We start from the raw sequence: 19,244 nt of genomic DNA, 5'->3' as shown, positions 1-19,244 counted from the left end.
GTAGACACCTTGAAGGACTTTATATCCAAGATTTTTCCTTTCTAATCATATATCCTAATTTTTCCTTTCTTTTCATGTGATTAGCTAACACAAAGAGTGGTTAACAGTTCCCTTTTTAAATTCTATTTTCTCTCCAGCTGCCCACTTAATTTTCCTACTGGTCTTGGATGCTCTATTGTGCATCACTCTTTTCTCCAAGAGATCAAAGTTCCTTGATTTGTCTTGCTGTGATTCAAAGAAAAATGTCTTCATTTCCCTCCCTGAGGCTGTGAGTTGATCATCTTTGGTTTGATCAGGCCTAGAGTCCAACTGCACCTTGGCATGTAAAAGGCAAGTCTATACTCCATCAGTCTCTAATACATTTTATATATTTATACGGCTTGGGAAATCCTGTTAACAGGAAAGGGCTGGCACAGGAAACAGAGGGAAGGATGGCAAGAAGAGCTTTTCCTTCATGAACAGTTGTAACATAAATCTATTCTCCTGACTACATAAACCTGACAGCTTCTTTTTTTTCTCAGTGCCAAGGACCAAAGTGAGTTAAGTATTATCTGTGTTTGTCAGTCAAAGGGTTGTGTTGGGTCCAAAGGTGCTACAAAAAGTAACATTTCAACTCCTAACTTCCCCTGCAATTCCTTCAGTCAGCATCCAGTTTAAGAAAGGAAATTCATCCTGTAATAAAAATGCTAGTAATAAATGTGCTCTGTGTGGGTTGGTTTGGATCATAAGATTTAGCAAAGCAAAACTTAGCTGCAAGATATATAAAACATACTTCTATGCACATTTACTTTTGGCAAGAAGTGTTTTATTACCCACGTGGCAGGACAAATTAGAATAAATGGCCACCTCTGCCTTTATCCTCCACTGATATTAATCTTGTGTCTCTGCAGCCACTGTGTGAGCACCAGAGATTTGTAACTGGAGTCTGCAGCAACTGAAATCATGAGGATTAGCTGGGATATTAGTGTGAGATCAAACTGGCATTGATTAGTAACTGCAGTGTCTGGAGTAAGTGAGGAGTTCTCTGAGAGAACAGGAGGATTTTTTAGCTTTCTTCCAGCACTGCAATTGCTCAGTGCACGTCTCAATCTTATCAAAAGACAAATGTGTCAATGAGATTTTGTCTTTAGGGAGCTTTGGGCCAGAAAGTAAATTTTAATTGATTTCTGCCTGTTGGAACCCAGGGCACAGGGAATATTTCTCTGCCTGTCTTGAGAAGTCCTGATCCCCAGGAGAACACTGCTTCTAACTTTCCTCCATGGAGAATGTTTCCAAGACTTTGGGATGAATTGGAATCTACAAGTGTGTGAAATAGAGAGTAGTATAGTTTATCATAGGGTGAAAAACCTAGAGTTTTGGGGTTTTAATATGGAGGTAGATAGGAGACAAGATGGAGGATTTTGGGCATTGCTTGGTCTCCTTTACCCAATCCAAATCTGGCCATTTGAATCAAGAAATCCAGTTGCATTGCACAAGGGCTAAATTTTGCCTTGCTCTGTGAACTTGGCTTGCTGCTTATGGCTGGGATGCAATGTGCACAGAGTGTGGATTAAGGCACAATATTCCATTTTGATCCCCAGGTAGCTCAGCCTGTGCAAGAATGATACTGTTGATGATAAATAATTCCAGGCACAGGAAGTTTGAGTCTATGAGCAGACTTAATGAAAACTAAACCAAGAAAAATACAGTAGAGGAGAGCAGGTGAAAGTAGCAGCCTTTTATACATCATTTCAGCAGTGCTGTCAGGGAAGAGCTGCCCTTTCTCCCAAGTGTCCCCTTCCAAAGTTTTACACTCTGTGCTCTCCTCCCAGAATACCGGGCTGTGTCATGATGTGCCATTCACATTCTCTGAACAGAGAGAGACATAATTCCCTCTCCCAGGTTTTTTCCTGGAGAAGCACAGAGAGAAGAAGAAAAAACAATGCTTATCTCTACTTGCTGCTCCTGTTGTTTTTGCACATGTGGAGTGTGTTAGGAAGATTGTTTACCTGAAGTGATTTGGCAATTGGATTCTGCTGAGGATTGTTTTGTTTCCTTGGCCAATCACTCAAAGCTGTGTCCTGGTTGTCTAGAGAGTCACGAGTTTTCTTTAGTATGTAATTTAGTATAGTATAGTATCTTTTTCATATAGCATAGTATTAATGTAATGTAGTATACTTTAATAAAGCAATTGTTCAGCATTCTGAATCATTGGAGTCAGATGCCAATCATTCCTCACATGGGGGGCACCCTATTTTTATATCATGGTTGAGCTTAGCCTTGAAAGCAGCTGGCTTTCAAGGCAGACAAAGCAGCCCATGCTGGCTCATGTCCCCCTGTAGAGGGTGGTATGAAAGTACATCAGCAAAAACCAGCCTGCAGCATCAATTCCTGCACACCCTGAGCACCACAGAGCTTCTTGGCACAGGAAGAATGGCATTTGTGGGTCCTGATTTGTAAGCCAAGAACTCTGCTTCCCAGAAATACTCTGCAATCACTATTGGGATGAAACAAATGAGATTACTTAGATGGAATGGGTTGCTGTAACCACAGCATATTCTATTAGGTTTTGTTCTGGAGAAAAGAATTTAGTCCTGAGGTCTCTGGAAGAGGAAAAGGGGAATTAAATGTTATATATACTGTGTTGTTTTGTATTATTTTTGTTTTAAGGCCAAAAGTGGCCATTATAATAATTTAATCAGATATTCTGCATAACCCAAAGCAAAGAATTCAGCCACTAATAGCTGTATCCAGCTGGTAGCTTCTGGTTGGGTTATATTTTAGAAAGACATCCAGAAAGAGTGGTGTGTTTTCAGAAAAGACTTAACATCTGAAAGTTGAGGGGACAGCACATGTTAGGGGAGGACAGATCAAGCTACCTTGTAAAATTAGAAAAATACTTACACATAGATAGGAAATGTTGTTTTATTATAAACTGAGTACTGCATTTATAAATCAAACAAGAGCTTGGACTTGGGGGAGTCTTTTTTACAGAGATGCCTTTCAGGGGGAGGGTGCCTATGTGATGCTCTGATATCTGATGGGGAATGAACACATCCTCTAAGCCACAGCAGAAATTCTGTTTTTCTGCCTAGATTTCTATCTATCTATCTTATCTATCTATCCATCCATCCATCCACTTAAAGATATAAAGAGTATATACCTCTCACCTTCTTTTGCTTCCTCCCAAAAATTACTATATACCCTAAACATTTTGAGGGCAAGAAATGCTAAAGACATAGATATTTTCATGCAACTGCTCTTGAATGCTGTCTCACACAAAATAGTGTGAGAAACTGTTTTTTACAGGAGCTGGTGCTGTAATAAACACTACAGACTTGGTTGGCTGAGCTGCAAGTATTCAGTGATCACCAGAAACTAGGTTAAAACTCAGGATTTATTTTTAATTTAGGAGAATAAGTTTTTCTAGCTAATTGTCAAGCTTACGTAGGTGACACGTTTTCCTGTCTGTTCTAGAACAAGAGGTGCTAAATTAGTCATACTTGGAGAAAAATCAGAAGGTAAGATCTTAGCAGTTTTTAAGGAAATCATTAAAATAATGCATGAGCCAGCAACAGTCCAGTTTGGGACAAAAAAATGAGAAAGAACTTGTTGCCCAATAAGTTTTACAGATAATTGCCTCAACAGCATATATTGTCACCTTCAGGAAAACACCAGAGCTTTCATGTACTTGGAGAGCAGAGACATCAAAGTGCATTAGGGCCACAGTTCAGGTAAATCAGCATAATTGTTATCTCCTCTTCAGAGGCTCTGCTTGCAAACAGCTCACAGGAGCAGCTTTCTACACCTTCCCAGCAGCTGACTCCCATTAATCCCTTGTTTAATGGAGCCTAGGTGGATTGCAGTTGAGCATTTCCAGAAGTGTTTGAATTTATGATGACTTCCAAGGAACTCCATGTAGCAGGAATTTAGAATTTCTGTCTTAGAATTTAGAATTTCTGGGAAATTTTCTGGGAATTTATAACTTAGAATTTCTGTCTTACTCTTCTGCAGTAAGTACCTTTCTAAGGGTTCAGTCACTCCCCAGAGTCAGTGGCATCCTTGCCATTGCCTGTGTTTGAAGCTTGAGTCATCCTTAATGTTTTGGGCTGCTGAGTTAAAGGAAGCACTGAGGGAGAACTGGAAATCATCTCCTGTGTCTGCAGGTGGACAGAACAATGCCATGATCACCCTGACAGTGCAAAGCTAACAGCTTTGAAGTGACTGCTTTGCAGAAAACCTCCTTTCATTCTTCCTCATCTCGTTTTATAGTACAAATTAGTGCATGGACCATAAAATGGAATTATGCCAGGAGTTAGTAGTTTGCCCTGATTCAGTTATTGGAAAGAAAAAATTGGAATGAGCTTGCCTTTTTGTTGTTCTTGTTGGGCTTTGGTTTTAAGTCTCCCATTAGAGGTTTTAAAATTTTCTTCTAAATGACTCAAATGCTGTTTTATAACATTTAACTCACAGTATGAATGATTCTTAATCCAGCAGGATGGTTGCTCTTAGCTGCTCTCCCCTCCTTGTCATAGCACAGGGCTTAAAGTCCTAGTGCCAATTCCTTTATTTGCAACAGTGGTCAAATTGCAGCTTGTGCCTTGAAGACATTCTGCAAAATTTATTTTTCTGTTAATGCTTCAGCTCACATGATGTAAATGCCCTGGGAAATCTAATGTATTGATTCAGCATTCTGCTGAGCAACAAATTGCTGTCTCCTAGAAATGTGTTAGTGGGCATATACTGAAATAAATTTTTGTTGCTGTTTAACCTATTGGCAGCACAGGAATTGTCAGTGAAATAGAGACAAATAAATTTACAATGTTCTCTGCCTGAGCATCAGCATGAGAGTCCCAGGATGTGGGGATGTGTGTATTGTTAAATAAGAGAGAGTTGTTGCTGCAAACTTGTGATTTCTAACACTCCTTTTTTACTCCCTCTGCCTCTTACTGTGATGCAATGGGATGGGTGGGAGGAAATCAGAAAGTACCTCTTTGTCTTGAGTCAATCCATGACTATACTCTATTTAGCAGCTTATTTATAACTGTTGTCCCAAGAATTGACTCTGGTTCTCCAAAATTGACTCTAGGTAAGAATTTGGATGGATTTAAATTCCCTGCTGACTGTTATAACTTCCCTAAAGACACAAGCACACAAAACAATAAAAATATTTCTGTCTCTGTTAAAGCAAGACTGCCTGCAAATAAGTTGGCACCTCCTGTGAAATGATGAACTTATTAATCCTGTGGAATCCATATCAAAAATGTGTTCTGAATTATTAGGAAATTCAGCTGACCATATTTCATTTTTGCTTGTTGACTGAGGACATAAATAACAGGTTATGATACCCAAGTTCAGTTTGCAAGCAATCAGAGATGTAGAACAGTACTAAATTTAAAATCTAACCTTATATTTTCAGAAAGTTTTTTAAATAGGTTTTAGCGAAGGAAACTCTAATGGATCTATAAAACTGTGTTTTGTAAGCTTAGTATCTTGCCTGCAATCCTAAGGCCACATTAACTCATAATCTACTATTCAAATGCCATTTTCTTTAAATAGGTGACCTTGCATTCATGATGAAATATGCTTTGAGGTGAGTTTTTTTCTGACCTGCTTCCCAGCAAGGTGCAGCCTATCTCATTGCTCAGCATTATTTTTGTCACCCTGTTAACTTACGCCAAGAGGATGTAGTGTATGCACAGTAGCTCAGCTTCTTCAGAATGCCAGATCGTGTAATATGCTTTTATTTTGGGGATAAATGATTTATTTGTGTTGAAAAGCAAGCCTAGGGAGGCCCAGGAGCTGGCCAAGTGGTGGCTCATGAGCCCTGAGCCAAACTGTGGAGTGCAGGCTGCGGCCAAGGGCCAACCTACAGTAGATGGACACTGTGAATGGATCATGAGACTGGGAGGTGGGCAGTGATATTGTAACTCAGCAAACAGGATCTTCTCATTCTCTGCCTAATGCTCTCTTTCACGGTGTGAGGGATCTGGGAAGCTCCTTCTCTGGGAAATTAGGGATTCCACAAGCTCTTTGTGCTCTGGGTGCCCTCTGGGAACCTCCATGCAGCCTGGCTTGTGCATCCTGAGCAGTAAACTGAGGCACAGTCCTGCAGCCCTTCTCCTTCCAGGGTTTCCATGGAAATCAGAAGGTTTTGCTTGTTGTAAGTTTGGCGTCTTGGAAGGTGGCAGAACAAGCAGCAGTTTATGGATGCCATGTAAATTGTGTCATACAAAGTGACCAGTAAGCAGATGGTTCACTGCAGGTGCATTTTGAGTTTTGGTGTTTGTTTATTATTTTTTTTTCCAGCTGAGCTGACAGAGGGGTTATTGAAGGAGTCTGGAAACTGTCCCATCTGAGAGATTTTGGATCATGTCTTCTCTTTCTCTAGCCCTGCAGCTGGAGATGAGGCATTCCAACACTGAGATCTGTCCACATTTCTGTTAGTGCCCTCTCACAGCTGTGTGTGACACATTGACTGGACATGTCACCTTTCCCCAGGATTATACTGACAGTGACCATTACAGGCTACAGACTCACTGGGGAACAGGAGGGAAGGACAAAAAGTGGATGCATTTTCTGTTTAAAGTTCCTCAGCCACGCTGTTAGCAAAATACACAATTCCACCTGGAGATCTGCTGTTTGCTGCTCCTCATCCCAGAGAAGATGGGCAATGTGTAGGATTTTGGTTTTTTATTCTGTTGAGTGTTCCCTCTGTAGGTTCACCTCTCCCCTCTTGGTATGCTGGAGATCTCTGGGGTAGAGGGAGCAGTGAGGTTGTTGTAGATCAGGGAAGGCTGACAGAAACTCAAGGTGCCAGCATTTGGTGCTGCTGGGCAACTCCCCATGGCCTCCCCAAACACTCATTGATCTCCTGGATCTTCCACCACTTCTGGCATCTTCCTCCAGATGGCACCTTCACCTTCCTGTTTCTGGGCTCTCTTCTCCTCTCCAAGACCATGGTTCCTCTGTGGGAACTCTTCTTTTTGGCCTCCTTTCTGAAACCATAAATGCCTGACTGTTCCCATCCAAAACGATGTGTGTGAAGAAGAAGCACAATGTGTTGTCAGCACCCTAATTGGTGGTTCTGTCTCTTTCTTTAAAAGGATTTGGGATGTGTCACTTTTGTTTAGTCCTGGTAATCTACAAGAGCCTGCACTTGTTGCTGCCAGGCTGCAGTATCAGGTTTCTGTCAGAGAGTTCAGAAATTCAGTTTTGGACATTCCCCCTTCTACTCAAACTCAACTATCTGCTGCTTGTTAGCATTTATAATTTAAGCTATTTTTTTAACCAGTGACTGTTATTCACTTAAACTTGTATCCAACCTTACTGCCTTGCAGCCAAGCAGTTTTGTGGGTGCAGAGTTAGTGAGGTGAGTGTGGAGAAGGATGGGCAGAGCAGATTCTTCATTAATGTCATCCCCAGTTTGACATGTGGGGACTGCAGCAAACTGTGAAATGCCAGGAAAGAGCCTCAGAGACCTTCCTGCCCTTCCTCCAGACCGCCCAGTTTGGGGGTGACATTAATGTGGGGACTGCAGCAAACTGTGAAATGCCAGGAAAGAGCCTCAGAGACCTTCCTGCCCTTCCTCCAGACCAGGACTGATGTGTCCTTGCATCAGTACATTTTAGAGAGACGCTAGTAAATGAAAGAAGCCAAATAGTGTTTACATTAGAATCTACTATTCGGAGCCAGTTTTCTTTTTTTTGCTTTCCACCCCTTGGATTTCTCTGGTTTTCTCCTTGATTATAGAAGCCTCATATTTTTAAAACTGCTTGTCTCTGACTCTTCCATCTGGCATCTGTGCCTGCCTGGCAGTATGCATTGTCAGACCACTCAGGTGTTTTATTTCTGCCATGGAATAATGCATGAGTTCGACTCTGAGCTGGAAAATTTATTTATTTCTTCTGTGTTCTCAGTGAGGTGGTGGCTGTTTGTTTTTTTTTAATTATTATTTTATTCTGTTGGTTACAGGAGTAATATTGTTGGTTGCAGGGTTTAGGCTGGGTGCTGGCAGCAGCTGCAGTGGAGGAAATATCATTTCTGGAGGAAAAGGAGGAGCCCACAGAGTGAGCCATTTATAAAACTTTAGTTACTACTGTTGTAAGCCACTGACGCATTTAGTTGCTGGAGCTGAAATTAAATATTCTGTTGGTTACAGGAGTGATATTGTTGGTTGCAGGGTCTGGCAGCAGCTACAGTGGAGGAAGCATCATTCCTGGAGGAAAAGGAGGAGCCCACAGAGTGAGCCATTTATAAAACTTTAGTTACTACTGTTGTAAGCCACTGACGCATTTAGTTGCTGGAGCTGAAATTAAATGTGAGTGGCATATCTCATGAAGAGCAAAAGACACCATTATCTCTTGACCATAATGGGAATACAAACTATAGGCTTGCACAGGGTGGTGTGTTAAAAACCAGCTTCATTTTGGGGCTAGTCTGGGGACAGCTGATGCTGCCTTACATGTCACTGAGGTGGGTCGTCAAAGATGACATTTTCTAAATGCCTGTTGAATTTGTTAGTCCAGAGATTGTTTATTTTGCATGAAGCGCTGTTTGACAGTTTTTCTACCTCTGATTATGTAATTTGTCAGCATGACGAAGTCTGTCAGTATGATCAAAGTCTGGTCTTTCCATCTCTTATTAAAACAACTCCTCCTCCTTCCTCCTTTATCCACAACATTATTTCTTCAGTTGCTCTCTCTGACCTTCTGCATTGCTTCAGTTGGACAAGCTATGAAAATATACACCTGATTTCTACCACTTCTGCATCAAATGTATGCAAAATTATTTCTGTGACTTCAGTGTCAGTGGTAGCGGCAAAGCTCCTGCAGTCAAATTAATGAAAATGTTCCACTGTGCTCTGGGCAGAAGGTGTGGGTGTATACAGGAAAAACAAATTCCTGTCCCTGCTTAGCACCTGCTGTACCCAGAGGATAATAATTTCTTTGCAAATAATTGGAAGGAATTAATGTTTCTCCTTATCAACAAGCTTTTTAAGTTGCACTTATCTCCTCAAAAACTCCCTTCAGAAAGTTTAAGAATAAATTACAATTGCAGTTTTGCAAGATTCTCCTTGAAGATGTTAGAATTAAGATGACACATGACGATTTGTGGTGATTAATGTGAAGTCATTGGTATGCCACTGACCTTTAGAAGGTGGTTTAAAGCAAATTTTGACATTTTTCAGTTCCATCAAAGTCAGGACCAGCCACTGGAACTGCGGGATGCAGTCTGAAGCACTTTGAATGCACTTTGATCTGTAGCTGCTTGAGAAATTAAGAAGAGCTGAAATTCATAGCATGAGATCCCTCTGCCTTGAAAATCACCAGAATGTGATTTTCATGCCCATGTTTCTGAGATTCTCTGCTTTGATATCAGGGATCTTTTCCAGATTGCTTTAATTCAGATATTAAGTCTACCTGGTAGCTTCACACATCTTAGTCTGCCTAGGAGAGGCTCCTTGTGTGACAAACCACAGGCAGAGAGAGAAAATAATCAGAGATTCCCTGGTGCTAGGTCAGTGTGTCAGAGTGCCCTTCACCTGAGAATACAGAGGTGGCCAAACTGCAAATTTATTAACTAGGTTTGAAGTCAGAAAATTTTGTTTCAGGAATTTTATTCCACAGGTGCACTGAGTGCTAAATGTTTTGATCCTCACCCCTTTTTTATCTAGAGGAGCTGGGGGAGAGCTGCCCTGAAGGCTACAGTGGCTTCATAGAGATGATATCTCTTATATTTCTGATGGTACAGCCTGTTTTGGATAGACTGAAACAGTAGTCTTGGTTATATTGTACATTTAATCAAATTAAGGGAGCTAACCCAAACATCTGGTTTGAAATTCTGAGCAGGAATGATGGATTTTAGCCTTTTTTTGAAGATATTAGCAACACTTGTCAAGCAATTAAAATCTGGCTGATAGTTCTGCTGATAACAGTGAAAATTGTGGCAAGTCTCAAACTCCTGGAAGTCCCTAGCCAAAAACATGCTTGGTTTTTTGCACAGGATCAAATATTTTAGCTCCTCAGCCTGGCATCACTAATAAATACTTCTGAGTGTGACAAGGCTTGTGTTATGTTTCATGCAGAAAATGCATAAAAAGTCAAAGTGGTGTGGCAATTCTGGCTGGGTAGTGGGGTTAGAAATGTGGAAATCAGAATTAAATGACAATGAATGGGAGAGCACAGTGTTTTTGGTTTAGTATTCCACAATAGTTGAAAAGTTTGGATAAGTGATCAGCCCTCAGGGGGGTACTGAGCCTCTGCTGCCACAGCAACTGTTGTGGTTGAATTGATTCCCAGCATCCAGAGAGGGCAGCCTGGATTCTGTCCTGTTTATGTGGGTGATCTCCTGATAGAAGCACATTTTATGGCATTCAAACAGCATTTCCCAGCCCATCCTAGGCTGCAGAGCTGCTTATTTTCTGGGGAAAACTGGTGACTCTCTAAAGCTGCTTTGGACCTTTCTTGCTCTCAGTTCAGAGCTCTCACTGCAAAGTGGCAACAAGAAGCAGCAAAGAGGGCTTGAGAGGGTTTTAACTCCTTGAACACTTTACTGATTCTGCAGCAACAGAAACCACCAAACATCACCTTCTGTCATGGCTTTTCAATTTTTTATTTTTTTTTTTAACAAATCTTCACATTAGAGAGGATTCTCCTTTCACTTCACTGCTCTGTTGTGGACTATTGAATCTAGAATTTTAATTCAAACTAGATTTGAAACATGTTCTAAACTCCTCTCCATAATCTTTTTCCAAAAGGAGTGTTGCTGTGAGCCAGAATTAAAGCTAATAATAAATTATTATTACCCTGTTGTCAGTGACAGCACCTTCTGTGATAATTTGAAGAAGTACAGGATGAAGCATGATCCTGCTGCAGCTGCTGCACAGGTCCCCATGTGCAGTTGGATCTCCTGAGAGGAGAGGTCCTTCTTCACCTGGGCAGCCTCTGAGCAGCGAAAGCCTGGCAGCAGTCATGAGATAAGAAACATTTCCTCCACCAGTGACCAGCTTAGCATATGGTTATTTCTTCATTAAACTGCTGCTTGAGCAGATAGCCATGAATAATGACCCATAATGTCCATATATTATTATTTTCCAGGGCTGATTTACGTGTTCCTGTTGTAAGATCCTCAGATGTCTTCCTGACAGCTGAATGTCCCCAGTAGCAGTTCAGATCCCCAAGCATTTTGTAGAATAAATGTGATTTATTTCAATTTTGCACTGCTGTAATTTTATGTGAGGATGTACCTTAAACACATGAACACAGTGATTTTCTAGCCATGCCAGTTGTAAACACCAGACTGGTGGCAGGTTGATTTTGTGTTCTTGGTACCAGTGACCAGCTCCAGTTTTTGAAATTGAAAAGTATTTTAGACCACATGAGAGGATGGAACACTGATTATAAATTGAAAATGTAGGGAAAGGTTGAAGTGGAAGATGGGAAAGTTTCTAAATGAAAGAGAATATAGGAATCATAAGAGTTCTCCTAATTCAAGCAATCCATAATTATTTTTCCTCACTTATCAATTTGCTTTTAGAAATCTCTTGTTATAGCTTTTGAGTTAATCTTTTGACTTACTTTTTAGACCCTATTCCCAGTCTGAACTGCTTGAAATCTGTGCCCAAATCCATGAGCAGCACAAAATGTACTTTGTATACAAGCATTCTTCTCTCTGGTTAATCATTTCAGTGTGAGGGGACAGGGAGTGGATGGTTTGCTTTATTTTTATGAATTCAGCACCTGTGAAAACACAAGATTTAACTGTTTAGGAGTCTGGTTCCATTGCAGTGGTGGAGGCACTTGGGTTTATTGCTCATTAAGGAATCAACATTGAGTTTCAAGGAGAGTCAGAGCTCAGGGTAGCCAGAGGCTTCTATTTCAGTGCTTTTTTGGCTCTGCCCCTTTGTCTCTCATAGAATATATGATGCTGCATCCAGCCTGATCCCTTTCTGGGACAAAAATAACTGTGAAGATGCTGCAGGCCATGTCTGGACCGTGTGTAATTACATGCTGACTCAGAGAGAAAAGATTGCATTTCTCCTCCCAGGGAGTCCTCAGTTGTAGGAGCAGAAAATTAAATCTGCTCATATTCAGGCTAAAATTATAGAGGACTTTTGTTAGAAAAATAAACTTGCCTTTTCCACAGTGGTTGGTAAAGGGAGTGGGAGCTCTGTGTGATCAGGACTGCTCTCAACCATCTGGCTGAGGTGGTGATTAAGACAAAAGTATCTGAGAACAGCAAAGAAGAGGAGACTGATGTGGTCTGAAAGGTGAGCCTTGGCAGGATGGGATGAAGCAGGGGGAAAGGAAAATAGAGACTGAATGTCAAGAACGAGATTCCAAATGAAAACTGTGGAAATGATCTTTGTTTGAGTGATTTAATGACTGAGGATCCTGCTGCCTTTTTTTGTGGAGGCAGGAACTTGGTGTGTGTCTATGGAGGTGAGTCAGGGATGGTTGATTTGCTCAAAATTCATTTGGGTGTACTTGAAAAGAAATAATAGTGGGTTTTAGGCAGCTTCAATCTCTTCCTTCTAAGGATGTTATTCCAGAAGAGCTCAGAGCCTAGGCTGCATGGGAAATAAATATGACTTGAAATGCCTATGTCACATTCAATTTTGTTTAACTGTTCTGAAGGTCATGGAAACCACAGAATACCAAAGGCACTGTCCATCTCTCCACCCCCATATCCCTTGTCCTGCCTTCCATGAGCAGTGGAGCAGATTGGAGGGGAGGAGTGGAGGATTCTGCTCTTTCAGGCCTGGTGATGCCTTGAGAAGGCTGCCCTAGAACAGAGGTTGGATGGAGTTAAAGAATAAAGCAGGGATTTATTCAAAGGATCTCCTACAGGGATCCACCTTGGGCAGCACCAGAGCCCAGCCAGGGCTGCACCCAAGATGAACCCAAAGGGTCCCAAAATTGGACACCCAGTCAGAGGGTTTCACTTTTATAAGTCCTGGTCCATTTGCATATTGAGGTTCATTGTCTAGTTACAGCTTTAGGTTATGAAATCCCATCCTGCTTGTTTTTGTCCTTTCAGCCCATGGTGTTTGTGCTATTGGGGCTGAGATTTGGATCATTTGTCCTTGGTGCCCAGCTGGAGCAGGAATTGTTTTGTCTCCCTGCTCTGTGCACAGAGCTCACCATCCCTAATATGCAGCCCAGAACTACACACTAAAGCAGCACAGAATCTGAAAAATATAAAAGCTCAAACCTGAGGCACCACTGGGATGAGTGCTGCCTGTGTGCAGGGTGCTCCTCCTCCTGCACACTGGGTTCTCTCTCCTCCCCTCTCAGATGGATCCTTCAGCACCACCCTGGGGATGCCCTGAGGTGTTCTCACCACACAGCCATAAAACAACACAGCAATTTCCTCCTTCAGCTTGGCTCCAGCTGTTCATGCAGAGGGAATTGCTGGGGAACATTTGGCTCTGTGTTTTCCTCCTCATGTTTCTTTAACAACCCGAGAAGGACCCAGTGTCAGGAGTAGAGGGACAGAAGTTATTCTGTATCCTCCAGGCTGCCAGGGTAGTGCTGAATTAACAAAATTTTGCTTTGTGCATAGCTACACGTAGCAAAAATGTGCTTCTAGCTTTTCGTGATTACTCCATTTGTTTTAACAGCTATGGGTTATTAAAAAAAAAAGTCTTAAATTGTATTTTTTTAATGCAGTTATAGACACAACACTGGAGAGCGTGTATAAAATACTAGTTTTTTCCGAGGTTAGAAAATACCTGACTCCCCAGCAATCTTTTTTTCCAAACCTATTCAAACATGCTGCAAGCACAGTGGTACTTCAATCTTCATGAACATGACGTGTGAAAAATTTGAGGGAATTAGATTAATCTTTGTCTGGGGAGAGGATGAGTGGGAATTTTTCCCAGTATTATCTTGCCAGCCATTTAAATGTATGTGTGTGTATAAATTGATAATTTGAATACTGTATATTAATACATATTTATGTGCAAAAATTGTATGTATTGCTAAACGCCGTGTAAAGCACTTGAATGTGTAAAGCTCAGCAACACTCTTGTTTCTCTGTATTTCAGTTATTTAGTTATCTTTTTCTCTCTTCCTTCTGAATGGCAATGCACTGGAACTCCCTTAGGTGACTTGTCTGAAGTTATCTCTCCAGTGTCTGTTCCCCAAAATTGCAGAACTGTAGATAATGTCTGTCCAGGCTGCATTTCAGGGGAATTAATCACAGCTAAAAGGTGAAGTTTGATCCTCAGCTGGATGCTGAAGCCTCCAAGGAACCCCAGGTGCTGATGGTTTAACGTGTGCCTCTCTGCAGGGAGAGTTGTTGCTGCTGAATGTGCTGCCGATTCTGCTTCTTGGTAAATGTTAAACCTCAGCAAATGCTAAACTGGGGTTTTTTTTTCTGATATCAACAGCTGACTACGTCCTTCCAGCCAGAAAAAAATTTTGGTTAGCTGAAGGTGAACCCCAGGCAAAGCAAAACAAAGGGGAGATGACTTCTTTGTGGCTTTCCAGTATATCAAGGGAGCCTACAGGAAAAATGGAGAGGAACTACAACAGCACATAGTGACAGGAGAAGGGGGAATGGCTGGAAGGGAGTAGGTTTTGATCAGATATTAGGACAAAAAAATCTTTACTGTCAGGGTGGTGAGGCTCTGGAACAGGTTGCCAAGGGAAGCTGTGGATGCTCCATCCTTGGAAGAGTTCAAGGTCAGGCTGGATGGTCCAGTGGAAGGTGTCCCCACCCATGGCAAGGAGGTGGGAAAGGATGGCTGTGGATGTGTCAGAGAGAGAGAATGCTAGACAAGTTTTCCCATGAATTGGCCTGGGAAGCTTTAGAGAACTGGAGATAAGCAATGATAGTCAAATATTAAAGCAATCTGCAGGTGGTGGTTTTTAACAATCTGTTTTGCTGCTTCTCTCATAAAGTTGTTTACAGATGGGTGTCTAATTAGCCAGTCATGTGAAATATGTTGATTAAATCACCAATCACCTGTAGCAAACTAAGGTCTAAAAGGAGAAAGGATCAAATAAACAGGGTTTTTGCCATTTGCCTTCTGATATGACTGTCTCATCTCTGACTCAAGTACGACAGGATAGGCTTAAAGTTTTCTTCCAATTCAGGCCAGTCTAAGATTTTATGACACTATGAATTAGAAATATGTACTTTGAAAGGGCCTGTACCTGCACTGCCTGCAACACCATAAAGTGTTCCTTGATATTAGGGAGGCAAAATGAGACCAAAAAAAGAAAGCTACATTGGGGTCTCTGTGAACTAGAGATGTTTTGAACTATCTGAATTCACCACCTAGTCTCTGCTGTTATCCTTAAGTTCTTAAATCCTTAAATCCTCTCTAGCATTTATTATGCTTCACTGAAACAGCCTCACAAAAGTATGCAAAGAGATTTGTACGTCTGAGAGAGTGTTTTGATAGCAAAAGATTGATGAGCCTGACTTCCTTTGTAGGTGTGTGGCAACCCCTCATTTCCCTGGGTTTGTCACCATTTCCCAGCTCTCCGGAAAACTTTGCAGGCTGTCTCATTAGCTGAACTGTTCTCTGGGCTCTTGGTACTGTAGAAACCACAGAGTAAAATGTCTTGGAAGGGTGAGATTGCAGATATGTGGCATAAATTGTGTGTATGGAGACCCTGTTAAGGCAGCTGCCCTTTTTGAAGCTGCCAGGAGAAAAAGGCAGGCTGCAGTTTGACCAGTCATCTACACCAGATGATAATGTCAATGGTATTACCAGATGGTAATATCAATTACCAACCCTTTTGTTTTTTGGATTGGACAAGGAAACTGCCCTCATTGTGGTGAGCATTGCCCCAAGTGGCAGAGCATCAGTGATTCTGGTTTTGTTATTCACACACATGGCCCTTGGAAACCAGTGAGATAACAACCAGCAGCCTTTTGCTATCCTAAAATCCTTCCCATTCCTCTTCCAAACTAAGCCAGTCTGTTGTGGGTTCTTATCTCCTTTTCTGGCTCTGTCTCCAGAGAAAATGTTCCTTCTTTTGATGTCCAGTAGGTACATAAAGTCCAGCTCAGTTTTCAATGCAGAGTTAAACCAGCTCAGCTGTTTAGAGATGTATTGTGTACCTTAATTTGCTTTGTTTTATCTTCTGTTTGCATACTCTTAAAAAGCAAGAGGTCATGACAAGCCTAGGTTATGCCCTACTGCTCAGCTGGAATTATCTCAGCTTATTTTTAATGCTGCTCTTACTTAACCTGATTTGTGGAGTTTGTTACAACTTGAGATAACCAGATCTCCTTCCCAGCTGTGGAGCAAATTATCTTTGTGACCCTCACATCCTCTTGGATGCTCTTTGAAAAGTGTGTAGGAGCTTTTATCTATCTCATCATACAGTGGCTGGATCTGTGACATTTTGCTGTATTCCTAGAAAAATGGGTGCCTTGCTGTAATTATTAAAATGAATTGTGGTGCAGATTTCCAGCCTTCTGATTAAATCTAATCAAATAACTGTGCTAAATGTGTCTATGAGATGTGCTTTTGAAAACAACTTCTCTGGCCCACCATCAGCTCAGACTGACTATGTTACCTTGCTGAAGATCTCCAGCTTGTGGAAATTCCCCACTGCTGGGGTGCTGGGAAGCTGTGTGATGAACAAAAAAACCCTTCCAGAGGAAGGGGCTTGCAGTGCTAAAGCTGGATCTTAGGGAAGCTGGTGGGAATGGCAGCAAAAGGCCAATGGAATGAAGTACCAGTTATTTTTTCTGCTCCACGTGTAAGCAGTGCTGGCAGTGGATTATCTGGCTTCTTTCTCAACCATTGGGGAGGATCTCTCAGTGGCAGCAGTCCTTGAGGTGTGTTTTCTTGCTCATGCATCACAATTATGGTGTGGATCAGTGGGGTGCCATTTACCTCTCATTTGTTTGCAGGGTGCACTCCTTCCCTGTGGATCCAGTTGTGTCACTTGGCCTGTGCATTTCCCCATCTAAACCTGTATTTCTGAGGCTGAGAGCCTCTTTAGAGAGGAGAGCAGCTTTCCTGGGGAGTAGCAGAGGGCTCTGAGCCTGCATGTCTCCTGGCAGGGTGGTGCAGGAATCAATATCTGCTAAGGAGCTCGTGGAGGCAGCTTTGTGTGCTTGTGCTGTGTAGAGCTTGTGGATGTCAGACATGTATCTGTATTCAGAATTTTCTCTGGGTTCCCACACATGGATTTCCTCACTTGGCTAGAGGGGTTTTCACTTTGAGTTGCAAAAAGCCTTGTTTCTGGCTCAGATTGTGTTCTCAAGCTTCTACCCTCCCAACTTTAACAGAGTAGCATTTTGGTATTTAATGCACCCTTACAGGACCTTACTTAGTTTACTTTTAAATCAATTATTTCTTTTGCATCTTGCCAAATTTATTTATTTGTTTATTTATCCATTGGAGAGTGATACAATTCCCTCATACCATTTCCTCCCTTTTCACACAGTCTGTGCTCTCCAGCATTGAATACTTTGCATGTAGAAGGCTGTGACTTCCCTACACAGGATGTTGGAAGGTTTTCTGGCCTGTTAGAGGACCACCTGCTGTTTAGATGCCATATATCACTATTTTGGATAAAAATATCACCTTCACTTCCTTCTGGGAAGATAACCACCTTATTCCTAGGATGTGCTGGAAAGGATGGCACTGTGGGCTTTGTCCTCATCCAGACTGACAAATGATGTCCCTGGCTCTGGGCCACCTGATAACAGAGGGGTTTGGACCTGGGTGCTGTGTGCTCTGCAGGGTTTGGAGGTTGTGGTGCCACTAGATGGTGGTGCTGGTCAGACCCACGATGGGGACAGCTGATGGCAGGAGCATCCCAGAACAAAACTGGAAATTAGAAGTTTATGAACGTTTCCCCACTGTAGTCTGATCTGGTGATGCCAAGCAATGTAACCTTGTCTTCTTATGGGACTATGGAAACGAGTCCAGGTAAAATCAGCTGGGATTGGGGGGCCACGAACTTTGCACCACAATTTTGTGTCACACCTTTTTGGAACTGAGTATTTTCTTTTTAATATGCCAGCAGCATGCTGTGCCTCAGGAAGATGTAAATATATATTTTTCACTTTACATGTTGAAAACCCTATTAAATTTGGAAGTGATATTCTGAATCTTCAAAATGCATTGACTAGTCAAATGTCAGTGAGAATATCTGTAAGTTTGCTTTCTCAAGTAACATAATTTAAAAAAAAAATTTATACTGAGTATTATTTTGTCCCTCAATTTTATTTTATTACTCATTCTAAGTTAATATATCCTGAAGCTACACTGGAAAATATTCAAATATTTGTTCAGGGAATCTAAATAGACTATCTAAAGTGAAGATCTTTCCTCTCTTTTCATTTTCTCCAATAGGTTATTTTACATATTTCAGATTGCATCAAATGGAAAAAGTCTCTTCTTTTGGGCTGCTTTATTAACTTCTTTGGGTGCATATCAGAGATAGATTGTTCCAATGTATTCTTTGCTGAGAGCTGGCTCTGAAAGCACTCAGCATAAGGGCACGTGGGAATGTGAATGGGCTTTTCTGCATTTTTAAAAAAAAATATCATTGCAAAGGGAAAAGACTGCTCTACTTCATTTAATATATTTTCGCAAAAAACCAAACAAAGGCATCTTGAGTCCTGTGTGGGAATGTGAATGGGCTTTTCTGTATTTAAAAAAAATTATCATTGCAGAGGGAAAAGACTGCTCTACTTCATTTAACATATTTTGGCAAAAAACCAAACAAAGGCATCTTGAGTCCTGAGACTGTTTATCAAGAAGTGTCAGTTTTCTTTCCCTTTTCTAAGCACTGCCAAGAATGTTTGACTGTTGTCTTCTCCATCCCCTTTTCATCCAGTCCACCCATGCAGTGCTTCATTCTCTTTTTACTGATAACACACAGAGTGAAACGTTTTACCTTAATCTGCTCTGATATGCTGTTCTCTGAAATTACCAACTGAATTTATGTGTTCTGCTGAGCTGCACTGCATTGTCTTCCTCTGCACAGTTGCAAGCAGGATGTTTAGGACCTTCTTCCTCCCTGGTTTTCATCCTGCTCTCTGGCTCCAGCTGTTGTTTTCCAGAAGGCAGCTCCATGACCCAAACACATTGAGCCCTCTGGGGCAGCCAGCAATGTCACTGAAGCTGAGATCCCAAAGGAAAAGCCATTTTAGGTTGTTCCCACACCCCAGCCTGACCAGTTACTTTCTTCGGGGCTTGCCATTTCTGCTCTTCTTCCTTCAGGAGTTTTTTCTTCAGATTGGAAACTGACCTGTTGACCCCAGTCCCTGCATCAAGTCCA

Source organism: Passer montanus, unplaced genomic scaffold (genome assembly GCF_014805655.1).
Source record: "Passer montanus isolate IOZ18808 unplaced genomic scaffold, ASM1480565v1 scaffold20, whole genome shotgun sequence".
NCBI lineage: Eukaryota > Metazoa > Chordata > Aves > Passeriformes > Passeridae > Passer > Passer montanus.
Note: the sequence above shows the minus strand (reverse complement) of the source record.